At 36.9% G+C, this 14,262-nt stretch overlaps 1 long non-coding RNA gene across 1 annotated transcript in view; it reads right to left on the reverse strand.

Moving 5' to 3' along the window:
- Positions 1–14,262, reverse strand: part of LOC126809660 (uncharacterized) — a 63,488-nt gene that overhangs the window by 4,401 nt on the left and 44,825 nt on the right. The window contains exon 2 of the long non-coding RNA XR_007674926.2: positions 2,252–2,389. This is a non-coding gene — a long non-coding RNA (uncharacterized LOC126809660). The remainder of the gene's footprint in view (positions 1–2,251; positions 2,390–14,262) is intronic.

Genomic DNA, 14,262 nt, shown 5'->3' on the forward strand with positions numbered 1-14,262 from the left:
TAGGGTCGCCTGTCCATTCTCGTGGGTTTTCTCTGAGTCCTCCGGTTTCCACCCACTGCTAAAGAACCCTACGCGCAATCGAATTATTGAAATAAAATTGAACCTTATGCTACACCCGAAATGACCTAGTTTGTGTCGAGTGGACGTTAAACCCCATTTCTCTCTCTCTCCATTAAATTTGTTTCGAGTAGACGTTAAACCGCATTTCTCTCGCTGTTAATTGGACCATACCCAGTTCCTTTGAAGCTGCTATGGAGCGTTCAAGCGAACCGAATTAAGGATGTCCGATTAACTCTAACATTTCTGTTTCAAACCTAAATGGTAAAATTAGCAACACAACGTAATCGACAAAATGTTATACGAGATGTTATCGCAAACGTAAAAACCTTCATCATTCTAACCATGGCCTTCTAACCATGGCCGTTTATGACATTTCATGTTCGCTCGATATTCAGCAAAAATTTCTTTCAACCGAATGGAATTTAATAACTCATTGACTTAAAGAGGCATTATTTCCTTGGAGGCGTTCCAGTCGGTAAAAATAATAATGTTTGATTTGACTAGAGTTAAAGGAAAGGTTCGAATTATATTGTGTGCAAAATTTGAGACGTAAATTTTAACTGTAAATTTACGGATGGTGACATTTTTTTTGGGTATTTTTCTAGGAACTTGGAGAACATTCATAAACAATACTATATTATTAAGTGCTTGGATTTTACTTAAACATAAATTTGGGAGAGTAGTTAAAGAGCTGGCAATTCTCACTGTGATAGTTAAAAATTAGCTAATGTAAAGGCAATTTGCTGAAGATTTCAGTCAAATTGATCCACTATGAACCGGGATTTTAGCGATTGAATATTGGGGCTAGCCTCGATTATCATACTAAAGCCGGTAGGATAAAAAAAACCATAAGTCTCGAGCTAAATCTGCCTATTTCATGTCTTTCATTAGGCCTGAAATGTTATCTAAATTATTAATTAGATATTAATTAACTTATCCAGACCATAATCAACTCTCGATGGCATCTCTAGCCTGCAGTATTTACCGGCATAGGATCCAAGTTGCTGCTCAACTTTCATTCATGAATTAATCATGAAATGGATAATCGATATTATGTTTTTTATCGTACCGACTTTTGTAATGATAATGGAGGCTAGGCCAAAAATTCAATGCTAAATTCTCGGTTTAGAATGGATCAATTTGGCTGAAATTTTCAGCAAATTCCCTTTGCATTATCTAGTTTTTAACTATTATAGTGAGAACTGTCAGCTCTTTATCTAATCTGCCATAATGTATCTTTATCTGAGTAGATATTAGCGTGGATTAAGCTGTGAGAGATTTCCTATTTTAGCTTTAAAAAAATGCAATTGACACATTTTTACCTTAAAAGGGTAAGAAGAAGATTATTCTGAATACTTTATTTTTCGAAATTAATTACATTTATTTTTTCTGTGAGATTGAAAGTGATCATGTCTGTTTAAATAGTTTAAAACGCCCGACTCGTCGGACTTTCAAATCGACTTTGGTTTAGTGGGGATTTCATGAAATGCCAATATCGTCAAAAGACATATCAGCCGAATCCTCCGTGGAGCATAACGGAGGGCGCGACAAGAAACAGCGCATAGTCTAATAAACTAACTGTGTCACACTTCTCGAAATATTTTATATGTGGTCTTCCACTTGATCATTACAAAGGTCCATCGAAGCCTATGGCTGTATTTTAAAGTTTATAAGATTATTTTGGATAATGATATAATAATGATATTATTTTCGTCATTTTAGTGTTAATCCCCTATTAATACAAAAAACAAGGACGTGATTCCAAGATACCCATCTCCATTATCCCTGTTGGAGAAGAACAGTAGGAATTTAAACCCTATTTCATTTCATTTGCATTATCCAAGAGCCTTTATTATTTAAACATTTATTCACATAATACGCCAATAATCACGCCCCTCCCCCCATGTCATCGGTTGGCGTAGATATTAAATGGATTAGAACACCTTCGCCATTTAATAATGGATATTTATTGTCGTAGCAATGATACTTGACAACCTAGGCTATCTTGTTATAACTGCGCTCAGAATAAAGTTATGTTACTGAAATTTTAACTATATTCATTTTTCATTATCTATTATAGCAAGAACTACAAGCGCTTTACCTGAATCTTACGTAATGTATCTTTAAGAAAAACGAAAACCATACAACTTTCCATTATCTATAATTAATCACCTATTCTAACAATACCTACCCTTGTTTAGAAATCCAATAGATTTTACACAAAACTTTGCTTCTTTGTGTTCACCGACACACTCTTTCGGTTCTAGATGGGCTGTTAAACAGTTAGGGTTGTCTAATGAGTTGCACTGATAACATTTTAGGCTGTTAACTGGAATATAAAAACAAAAACAAAGAAATCACTTAGACAGTGGAAATTATTCATAAAGTAAAATTTCCTTTAGGGAAATTAATTAGAAAAAAACTGTATTGGCTATATCTAACGTCTGCATCTTCATGTTAAGTTTAATTGATTGTAAGACTCATTATGGTAATTAGATACTAAAGGGAGTGGGGTATAGGGTCCACGGAACGTCGCACTGAACACAAGTAAGCCGTTTTTGGACTACCAGATGTTCGTTCCATCGTAAGTTTAATAGTGCGCTTGCACTGCCGTGCTATTTTCTACTCTTATTTCAAATCCCAACTGTCAACGATTCTTTTACGTGTACGCCAACATGTACACGGGACCTCGGATTTTCGTATACGAACAACTAGACGCTGTTCCTTGCCAGGACCCGTGTTGACCACTGACATTCTCAAGAACTCTCTGGGTCAAAACGTGGGTTTAATCCCTGAACCTCCTAGTGAGCGAGCCAACGCCAAACCCAGTCATCCACCGAGGACCCAGAGACCGAAGAACACGGGTGGAAAGCAAAAGCTTCTGATCATATACAATAGAACCCCCAACGCATAAATAGAAGACTTTGTGATCCACTGCAGCTAGACAACTCTGTCAACCGCACTCAGTTTTAATCTAGGTGGGAAGTATGAGTAAGGGAAACTTTGACAAAGCATTAGCACAAAATTTGCAGAAGGCGTAACCGTACGAGTACATGATTGATGGATGTTGTAAAACAGTTTTCTTCTGTTTTGTTGTCATGGATTACAGAACACTCTACTTGATGAATCTGTCGTTTAAAAGAACCACTGAAATATATCAAAACTCTTTATAGGTGATCTTATAAGTTGTTTTCATCAAATCAACTGACATCTCTTTTCGATAACACGTATTTTTGTGCGTGGGCAACGCCAAGTACAAGTGGTCGTCAAGTACAAGTGGTCGTCAAGGAAATTTCAATATAATATCAAATACAAAACTAATGCCCCCTTGAAGATGTCTGCATTTTTTTAAAATTTCCTTCTGAGATTCCAAGATTTTTTTAGGAAATAACTATATGATTTTCCTTAAACTACATGTATAGCGGTAAGCTAGGGTTTTGTATATAATCCTTGAAGTCATATTGATCAAAGACGAACTGAGATTCTGTTCTCTAGTAATAGACACGTAACAATATACGAAATACCCGTATGTGGCGTCTGAAACTGACCGAATAAAATTAATAATAAATTGAGGTTGTAGCCTTGTCGGGGAATCTTCACAGACAAAGACCGATAGAGCCTCTCTAGATATTTGTTGTGTACCACAACTGTCCGTTGTAAAAACCTGTTTTTGTAAGGAAGGAGGTGGGGTAATCGTTCTGTTTTCTTGTGGTTAGAACTTTCCCCTTTTTTTCTGATTCCACGGGATATATCACACAATCTCCAATATAGTTATCCGAAAACGATTTAGTAAAGTTTCACACACTTGACAATTTCAAAAGTTAAAATGCATAGAGCTAACTACGACTATGACAGTTTTTATCCACATCAGACACAAAGATACGGCAAGTTTACCAGACCCGTAATGGCCGTATGCAATTGAGAACAACAAGTGGATGATTGATCTGTACTCATAGTCCGAATTAGAATTTGGTCAAGTTTATTTCGCATTTTACGACCAAACAGGTGTTATCTATTAATTACGGGACTATTAACACAAAAGATTTAAATGGTCTATCTAATTTACATTCAACTGCCGACTGGACAGTACGTGCGAGGTTGATGATATATCTGCAAAAACACGGTACTATGATGGTCCTTGCGGCTATCGACTTAAAAATAATTTCAGCTAATAATACTATAAATAGTATGCAATATGCAATTAAGATTGTTTATGCGTGCTGTTAGCCAATAGCTATTGTAAATTTAGACGGCTCTAACCAATGATAAAATAGTTGTTTGATGCACGGAGTAAAACGTCGGCCATTTTTATAAAATTTCCCCTTGATGGAATATGAAACGATGATCAAGTTGAATCTGTGAATATTTTTTAAAACTTTTTTTCTTATGTAACCACATAAATTCGACGGTCAGTTTATCTCCACTGTCGCAACCAAGAATGAAGAACGATACATTTGTGTCCATTTTATCAATTTCTAATTCAGTATTTGGTTCAGAGAACAACTGTTGAATGTAAATATATAACAGGATTCGATGCATTCTATACATAATTATTTTTTACAGCGTGATTATTATTTGTTCTTTTTTTAGATGTGCTATGGTCTTGCTTAAATGTTAATATCGTCTTGAATAATTCCTTCATGGAAGGCAGCGTCATCACTCTAACCCATTCTATTATTTACTCTTATGCTCTATTTCGTGGCATTTTACAACCAAACAGATGTTATCTATGGTTGCAGTAAAATTAACACACAATATATAAATCGGCTTCATACAGCAATGCATCTTTGTTTATGTTTTTGCGTACAGCGGTCAACTGGACCGTGTGCGAGCTTGGCATATATCGTCTGCTACAACGCGTATATCGTCAATAAAACGAAAAGAAAAATAATTTAGACATGATTTAAAATCGGTAATTTATTACGAATGCTACACACATCTTACAACAAGTATGACATTCAAGAATACGTTTTCTATTAAAAGAAAAAGACTTTTAAAAAAAAACGTTTTCATTAGCATTTACCATGTTAAGACACGTGAAAAAACGGCCAGGCTAAAAATAGACACCGGAAGTACGTCACGCGTAAAAACTCCTATAGCATATGCCCAGACATGCACTTCGAATGAAAAACTATGTCCTGAAGTTCCGGGATTGTTATATACTTATGTGTCAGTTATGTGCTAAATAAGCTCCATGTGGCTGGGAAGAAAATGTAGTGATGACAGAAGTTACTTGCTTCATTAGGATAACTGTCATTATAATTACTACAATCAACCTGGGCTTGGTGACTTATAAATAATATTGTTTATAAGCCAGGTTAGTTAGCCCATTTCATTCATTGTTTTCATGATATGGCGAACAACATCGATTTCTGAAAGCTAATTAATATAAACTAATGATATCTAGGTTGGACTTGTTAGGCCAAATTGTAAGCGTCCAAACAATCTACCAATCTCCGGATAATTAAGAGTCTGGTTAATCGCGTAACCGGACAACATGGCCAGTCCTTAGTTCAACCTATCCGGTTACAGTTTCCGTTCTTGTTGAAATTATCGATATTTACGATATTCCAGAGCAAAAATAATCTGGTATCTGTGATTTGTATCATTATTAGTATATCTAAGTATTCGCCAGGGTATTGTTCCATGCCAAATATTATGCTAAAAATTGATTGTTTTGCTTGATTTCATTGCAACTGAAATCCCTCGCGTGTGACGTCATTTTGTAAGGTGGGTGCGCGAGGTGTAAACAATTGACGATCAAACATTTGCACTAAATCCGGAATTGATATGTTGATACCGATAGATTTAAAGCCTATGTTATGTCAATGGTTTTTTTGGTTTTTTTTGCTGTATTCCTAGTGTTTGTATTTCTGCAAGCTCAATAGCCACACAGGCTTATACTGCATTTACACAGGAACTTAGATTCTGTACATTTTAGCCCATGGCTGTGGTCTAATCCTGTTTTTACTGTATATCTTTGAGACTAACATTTTATTAGTAATGTGTCAGTCAATTTATGTAAGACTGCAAGTCTACAGGTCCACGGTATATGTACATGGTATATCTAGTGTTGATATTTTGATTTCTTAAAGATACATTATGTATTGTTTAATGGTCGAGAGCGAGACATTAAGTAATATATTGTAACAACAAGAGGACCGTCAGGTCCGAGTGTTTTTACAATATATTACGCAATGTCTCAGCTCGAGACCATTAAACATCTTAAAATACAGACACTCCGCACGTGCGTTTACAGTGAAATACGTCACTCGAGTCTAATATTTGACAAGGTACGATTGGCAAGTTGCCCGTACGATTATTTGAAATAATGGTACGCCAACATCAAAGGGTGACGTCACATCTGTATTTTAAGTGAGATTAGATAATGAGCTGGCAGTTCTCACTATAATATATAGTTAAAACTAGATAATGTAAAGGCAATTTGCTGAAAATTTCAGTCAAATTGATCCACTCTGAACAGCGATTTTAGCGATTGAATTTTGGGTATAGCCTCGATCATCATTACTAAAGTCGGTACAATAAAAAAAACATAGTCTCGATTATCCATTTTTTATTTAATTATCAATGAGTGTTAAGTAGCAGATAGGATTCTAATCCAGAAAAGATCGCAGGCTAGCGTTGGCACCGAGAGTTGCATAATGTATGTTTAACTAAATGTTAAATAACCAATCGAAGTATTATTTAACGTATCTTAAGTCGTGAAAGAAAAATGTGATATTTTAGCGAAAATGGAAATGGCACATCGGGCCCTTATATATTCGGAACTATATACTTCTGAGAAATGTAACTCCTAAGTACTTTTTGTTTTTGTCTATTAAAATGGGACACAATACCTTTCCTTCCAATTGAGTGAATGCCTGGATGGAGTTCGGAGATGAGCATTTTCTGCTTAGAGTAAGCAGGGATAAGCAATTTAATGCTTTGGGGCACGACCTTGACAAAGTTACATCATGAACATTTTCTGCTCAGGGTAAGCAGAGCGAAAAGCAATTTGATTGGTCGAGACTTTGGAACACAATAACTCTCCTTCGAATGTCCGAACTTGGTGTAGGCTTTGATTAGATGATGGTTTTCTGCTTAGGGTAAGCAGCGATAAGCAATTTGATTGGTTGATGGTTTGGGACAAGATAACTTTGGTTCTATTAAAGTGAGAGTGACGAAACTTGGTTTATAGTTTCATCACATCAATACTTTGACTAAGTATGATACTTAAGCAGAGCGATAAGCAATTTGATTGGTCGAGACTTTGGAACTCGACAACTTGGATTCTATTTGAGTGATAGTAGTGAAACTTCATGTATAGTTTCATTACAACAATACCTAACAACGTTCGATGCTGGACGAGACGTTGGAACACAATAACGCTCCTTCTAATTGGGGTAGGATGTTCAAAATTGGTGTAGGTGTCTATTAGGTGAATGCCTTGACAGTTAAATCATGCGCATTTTCAAATAGGGCTAAGTAGAGATAAGCAGTTTAATTGGCTGATAATTTGGAACACGATAACTTTGGTTCTAATTAGGTGAGAGCGATGAAACTCCAAGCATAGATTCATTAAATCAATACCTTGACTAAGTTCGATGATCAAAATTTTTTGCTTAGGCTAAGTAGCGATAAACAATTTAATTGCTTTTAATCGAGGTATAGATGTTCATGAGGTGAATGTCTTGATTGATTAATATTTCCCGCTAAAGCTAAGCAATTTCATTGGTTGATGATTTGGGACAAGATAACTTTCATTCTAACTGATGGAGAGTGATGAAACTTAGTGTATAATTTCACTACCAGGTACTTCAAAACCTGGCTGTGTTTGATCGTGAACATGTTATGCTTAGACATAAGCAAGGCTGACACTTGCACGATGATTTTGAAATGTTCAAAATTTTGGTCACGACAAAATTTAGCGACCGGGTCGTGAACTATGCGCAAACTTTTCGTGAACTCGTCGGGACGATGCGCGGGAGGATGCGTGACAGTGCGCGCCATGCCACGACTGTCACGAACTGCCACGAATAGTTCACGACTAGTTCACGAACAGTTCACGACTACTGCGACACGACACCGTCCGAATTGCGCGAACTCGTCGTGCCAATGCGGGAAGTGCGTAAACAATGCGCAAACTATGCGTGAACTCGTCGTGTCAACGTGGACACTGATGGGCACGCAATCGTGAACTCGTCGTAAACTATGCGTGAAATAGTCGTGAACAGTGCGGGAGCCTCCCAGTTCGTGTCCCAAAATGGCACTACTTGCCACGACAAAATCGTGGCCAAAAGTCGTGCAAGTGTCAGCCTGGCTTTAGCATAGATAACCAGTTTGATTGCTCGATACTTTTTGAAAAGATAAATGTACAATTAATTAATATGTGTCATCTATTTATATTGGGATTTCGGTGGGATTTCCTGAAGAAATTTTAATGTGTGCTCCCGAAGAACAGAAATTCAAATTGATGTGGCCTTATTTGGGATATTTTTATACGCCCACATTTTCATGTGGACGTATATTGTCGTCGCAACTGTCCGTCCGTCCGTCCACTATTTGTTTGTGGACACTCTACAGGTCACGATTTTTATCCATTTTGACGAAACTTCAAATATAGGTTTATCTCCCAAAGATCTTTGGCATGTATCGGATGGTAACTTCATGGATTATGGTCCCTGATTATACGAAAAATCACGTTATAGCATGTGTACACTCTAGAGATCACAATGTTTATCCGATTTTGATGAAACTTGAAATATGCGTTTATGCCCCAATGACCTCGGTTCTTTGAAATATCGGACCGAAAATAACTTTCTAGATTATGACCCCTTATTGAACGAAAAATCGCGTTTTTAGCGTGTGGTCCCTCTAGAGTTCATAATTTTTATCCGATTTAAAAATAACGTTCAAATTTATTACCATTACACTATAATGATGGTTAAGTTCGAATTTCGTGAAAATCGGTCCAAAACTGCCGGACAAAATGGTCACTCTCTGTACGCAAATAATGTTAAAAGTATGTAATATCAAGGTTGTGGATTCTCTAGAGGTCACAATTTTGTTCCGCTTTTGATGAAACTTAAGACATGTGTTTATATCTGAACGACCTTGGTTATATTCGATATTCGAGCATATCGGGCCGTAAGTTCCTGGATTATTGCCCCTGATTGTACGAAAAATATCGCTATTTTAGCCTGTGTGACCTCTAGATGTCAAAAATTTTATTCGGTTTTAAAAATGTTAGAATTTCTTAAAAATCGGACCAACACTGCCCGACAAAATGTCCACTCCTTGAACGCAAATTGTGTAAAAGTATATAATACCAAGGTTGTGGACCCTCAAGAGGTCACAATTTTTGTCCGATTTTGATGAAAAATGTGGTCGTATCTTGTCTGACAACCGCTAGTTAGATTGTCAGTACCATATAAATATAGATTATTATAAGCGAAATTATAGGATGTATTATAATAACGTACATATAATTAGATATCAAATATATACCTTAATAATATACAATATTGTCAATCATGGAGAAAAATAAAAGCATATAAGACTATTTTTTATAACGCGCTTTGCATTACAACCAAACTTTCAAGTTATTGCAGAGCAGACGCCGATGATACTCAACAAGGCGCTGGCTCACGTACCAGGAGGCCTTGCCCGAGGGAGGTCTTTGCTATTTGTCTTGTGGTGCAGAACGGAGGATCTGGCGCAGAATAGTGTCTTATCGTTCGGATGGAACGAAAACCATATACTCGTTGGCGCAAAGCCCAGCTTAGGCATGGGCCTGAGGGGCCCAGGCCCCCGCGGTTCATGGCAAAAAGAGAAAAAATTCAAATTCCAGATGAAAGTTTCACGGTAATCGATCAAGCTGCGCGAGGGCGGATACTAAGCTATCCCTCAACCTTCTCTGTGAAGTTCCAGTCGGTGATCGGTCTAGGCTTCGAGCGGCGCGATGTGAGTCTGCAATCCCTCAACCTTCTCTGACGTAGGCCGCATTCGAAACTGAATAGATTTCGTATGTGATCAGATGTTATGTAAATATTCTTGTATTACGGACCGTTTAATTGTGTGTTACGCATGCGTGCAATTCAAAAGGATATGAAATAATCTTTTCGTCGCCTTAGGGGCCCCGCGATTCTAGTCAGGCCCCGGGGCCCCTCTCCGGTTAAGCTGGGCTTTGCGTTGGCGTGCTCTGAAAGGAACTGTTGGCAGTTTGAATTTAACGAAGATTAGGCGGAAACGTGTGACGGCCTTCATTTGCCCAGTGTGCAATAAATTAGGATATTAAACCCTATTTCAAATCGGTTTTAACACTCATTGTGTTGTTTCTGAATTGTGTTCATTTACACCGGGAAAGGCTGTAAACCTGACCCCAATCCTCCCACATTCAAAGGCAGATGTGTTTCTATATTCATCTGACCTCTCTGTGCCGGTGTGTGTAAATTGTTTCAATAGAATTTAGTAATTGAACTCGAAATAAACAGGTCACAGTTCTAGGAAATACAATTAGTGTTTATTATTCGGCGACATTTCGACTTGGCTTCAGTAATCGTCTTCTATACAACTATGTCCTATATGTATGTTTTCGCTGAGATCGTCTAGCCGATTTTTACTGATCGTGTTCTTTGTTCTTTCAGATGTGTTCCACGTCGCATAAAAACCGACACAAAATTTAAAACTTTTACTAAATGGAAAATAAAAGAGGGGTATTACAGATTTTTGTAAAGACTTTGTAGGAGGTCATACAAAACTTTGTAAACACCTGGTTCATACTCAATGGACACCCAATAACACAATAAAATCCCAATATACTATACTATACTATTAGCAGTCACTTGAACATGCAGGGTGAAGCTGTCAATCCTAACGAAACTTATTGCATTGTGACTGTGACTCAATAAACCCTTTACAAAGCCACCACTGACATAGGGCTTAATACAGTAATAATTCTGTCAATTTCCTTCGACAAAGGGTCGGCGAGAAATTCTTGTAACTTACGCATAATGCTCAGAGGAAGTGCTGTTAGTTTGTGCATGACTTGTATGTCCAATAGGAAAGACGGGAAACAATCATCTTGCTTCACAATCCTTAAATGGATGGAACCGGGCTTTGCAAAATCCAGAAGGTTTCTCTCAGACGACCTTACCGAATTAGGACATGTTTATTAAGGATTCGCGTGCCTGGTCACATGACTACTACCTTGGTCCCCAAACGATTCAAAGAAACGAAATATTTAAATAAATGATAAAAGGAAAATTACATGAACCTTGCTAAAGACCACACTGTACTAATACTACATATTATGTAATGTCCATTATGCACCTAATAACGGTAAAATGGAACAACGTTAAGGTTAACGCAATGGCACATAGAAAGGTGGTTACGTTTGTAATGTTACAGGTAAACATGATTAGACAGGTACAAATTTTTAGGGTTGCAATGGCGCAGGTAAAATGATTAGGGTTGTAATGGCACAACTAGAGCGGGTTAAATTGCAATGAAAAAGAGTTTGGGTTGCCACTATTACATGGACCATTACTATGGTTTTGCATTCAGTTTAACAGATCGAGACTTAGCCCCAAATTCATGTCCTATCTTGTGGAACTCTTGTGGTAAAAACACCACATACCCAATATCTTGTGGAACTCTTGTGGTGAAAAACACCACAGACCCAAAACACTGTATCAAAATTATTCGAAAGTCGAAAATTTTGTGGAATGTGGTACCATACAGCCAGATAGGGAGGTCTGAGAAGAATTTTTTGAAAAAAATGATATTTTTTCTAAGCCCAATTTCTTGTGGAACTCTTGTGGTGAAAAACACCACAGACCTAAAACACCCTATCAAAATTATTCTAAGTCAAAAATCTTGTGGAATGTGGTACCACACATGCATATAGTGAGGTCTGAGAAGAAATTTTTGAAAAAATTGTTTTTCTATGTCCGATGTGTTATGGAACTATAGAAACCCAATATCTTGTGGAACTCTTGTGGTAAAAAGGTCCACACAAATGCCCCCAAACCTTGCCATAGATGTTTTATTACGGTTTTACAATGTTCTTGCTTTCTTCCTTATTGACTCAACAAATCTAGGAATAGCCTCAAAGCAATTTTTATCTCTTTCTTATGTAGAAATATCTCTAAGAACACGTTGCCTGTTATCTGAGATGTATAGTGTTGTATCTAATCTATCTGTGTTTTAATGTGCAGGGTTCTCTACAACGTCTTTTACGTTACACCAATTAAGGTCATCTGTTCTATGTATGTGGTTGCTTTTATAACAATTTCCGTCGGTGGAGGAACAAACAAGGATAATACCACTGTGTACCAATTCAGATGTTAATTTGATAAGCAGTTCCACGGATAACATGTAATTGGATTTCGCATTCAATACAACATTACGTATTAAGGAGATCAATTTCTGTCACGTCTACAGTCCACTGAAAGTAGAGTATCCATTCATTATCATTTAGTGTTGACAGGCTGGACCAAACTCCACGATAAAATATCGATGTCCAATCGTCCGTGTGATCACGGTAATCTTAATATATTGCAACTACGCCAGAAAAGCCATAACGAACGAAAACAATCCAGCAAACAACAACAAAAAACTGCGAGCTACTTAGAATTAAATAAGTTATAGCATGTAAACTGTCTTGGTGTGTGTTAAGGATAAAGCAATTAAGTGATTATTGGGTCGAAAAATAAATATTTGCTGTGCCGCAGTTACTGGGGATTCATAACTAATTGCACCAACCTCACTTTGTATCGCAGAAGTTCTTTCTTTTTACGAGGGACAATCGCACATATATGTTTGTTTTCTAGCCTGATAAATTAAATACCGGTGGATCGTCTGAAGGTTGCAACTGTAAACAACACTAAATATATCTGGAAGAGGTTATTCTATTCGTAACCACAGTAAGGTTATACGCAGGTCACAATTCGATGGAATACAGTTACAGTTTATTTATCAACCAGAATTCTCTTGCCTTTATTATGATTAATTAATTGTGTTTCATAGAATTGTGACTTGCGTTTTTCCAGTTCAATTACAAAATGCCATTGAAACAATTTACACAGTAGGGTTGGGTATCTGCCAGTTAACGGGTTAGGGTTAGTATTCATAAATATAGTATTTATGGAGTAATCTTTATTCATAGCACTGTAGTTACGAGGTAATCTTAAATCTGTATTCATCAACACTGTGTTTACGAGGTAATCTTTATTCAGATACAACTGGCGGTAGTTTTTTCTTTGATGTGCATATACAATATATCTCTTATTAACCTGTCATGGGTTGATATATTCGGTTCATATCAACCTGCCATGACGTTATTTCAAGTTGATATATTCGGTTCACAGATCGAAATAATACAAAGAATACAGAAATAAATTTTTATTCTTTTGACAATTAAATTTTTTATGGTGCAGTTTGTAGCATTCAGCACAGAAATAGACGCGTACTTATCAGCATATTTAGATCGGTTATTCCATGTCTAAGAGATCTTTCATAATTTTCTTTTCGTCCACATTTCGATTATTTCTGCACACACCCCCAAGACTTGAAAGTATTTATAGCCCAAGAGGTCGTTTGTAAAGTATTTTTGGGTAGAGTCCACTTAACACAGTCAAGTCCTTCTCTGAACATACCGAAAACCTTCGCGGTTCACTGTCAGAATTATCGGAAAAGATTGCCATTTGGTCCAAATTTTCTTCGGCTTTTTGACTAGCAACTAGTAGATTCTCGTCGGAATTTGCATTCACATCTATTCCACTGTCAATCTGTTGGCTACAAAGGATTGATTATTCCTCTGATAACGTATTACTATTCATTTTGTTTTTGCTTCCAATTCAATTGAACCTATATTTACTCCAAACTGGCGACAAGGTAGTTGGGTATAAACAATAACACACACGTGCATTCACGTGATTAGTTCGGTAATTTTCGTTATTTGGCTAAAACTATCGAGCAATTATCCAATCATTGTTGACTTTTAAAGGAAGAGTCCATTTAATTTAAGGGTGATTAAACTATGACGTTGTATATGTCGGATATAAACATTTTCTCCCTCGGATTGATATGATAGAGAACACTTGGGATTCGCCCGCGTGTTCTATATCATATCAACCTCGGATAGGTTCAATAGAGAATGTCTTACGAGTCTTTTTTGATATCAAAAAAATAAACACAAAT

The sequence above is a fragment of the Patella vulgata genome, chromosome 2 (genome assembly GCF_932274485.2).
Source record: "Patella vulgata chromosome 2, xgPatVulg1.2, whole genome shotgun sequence".
In the NCBI taxonomy this organism is placed as follows: Eukaryota; Metazoa; Mollusca; class Gastropoda; family Patellidae; genus Patella; species Patella vulgata.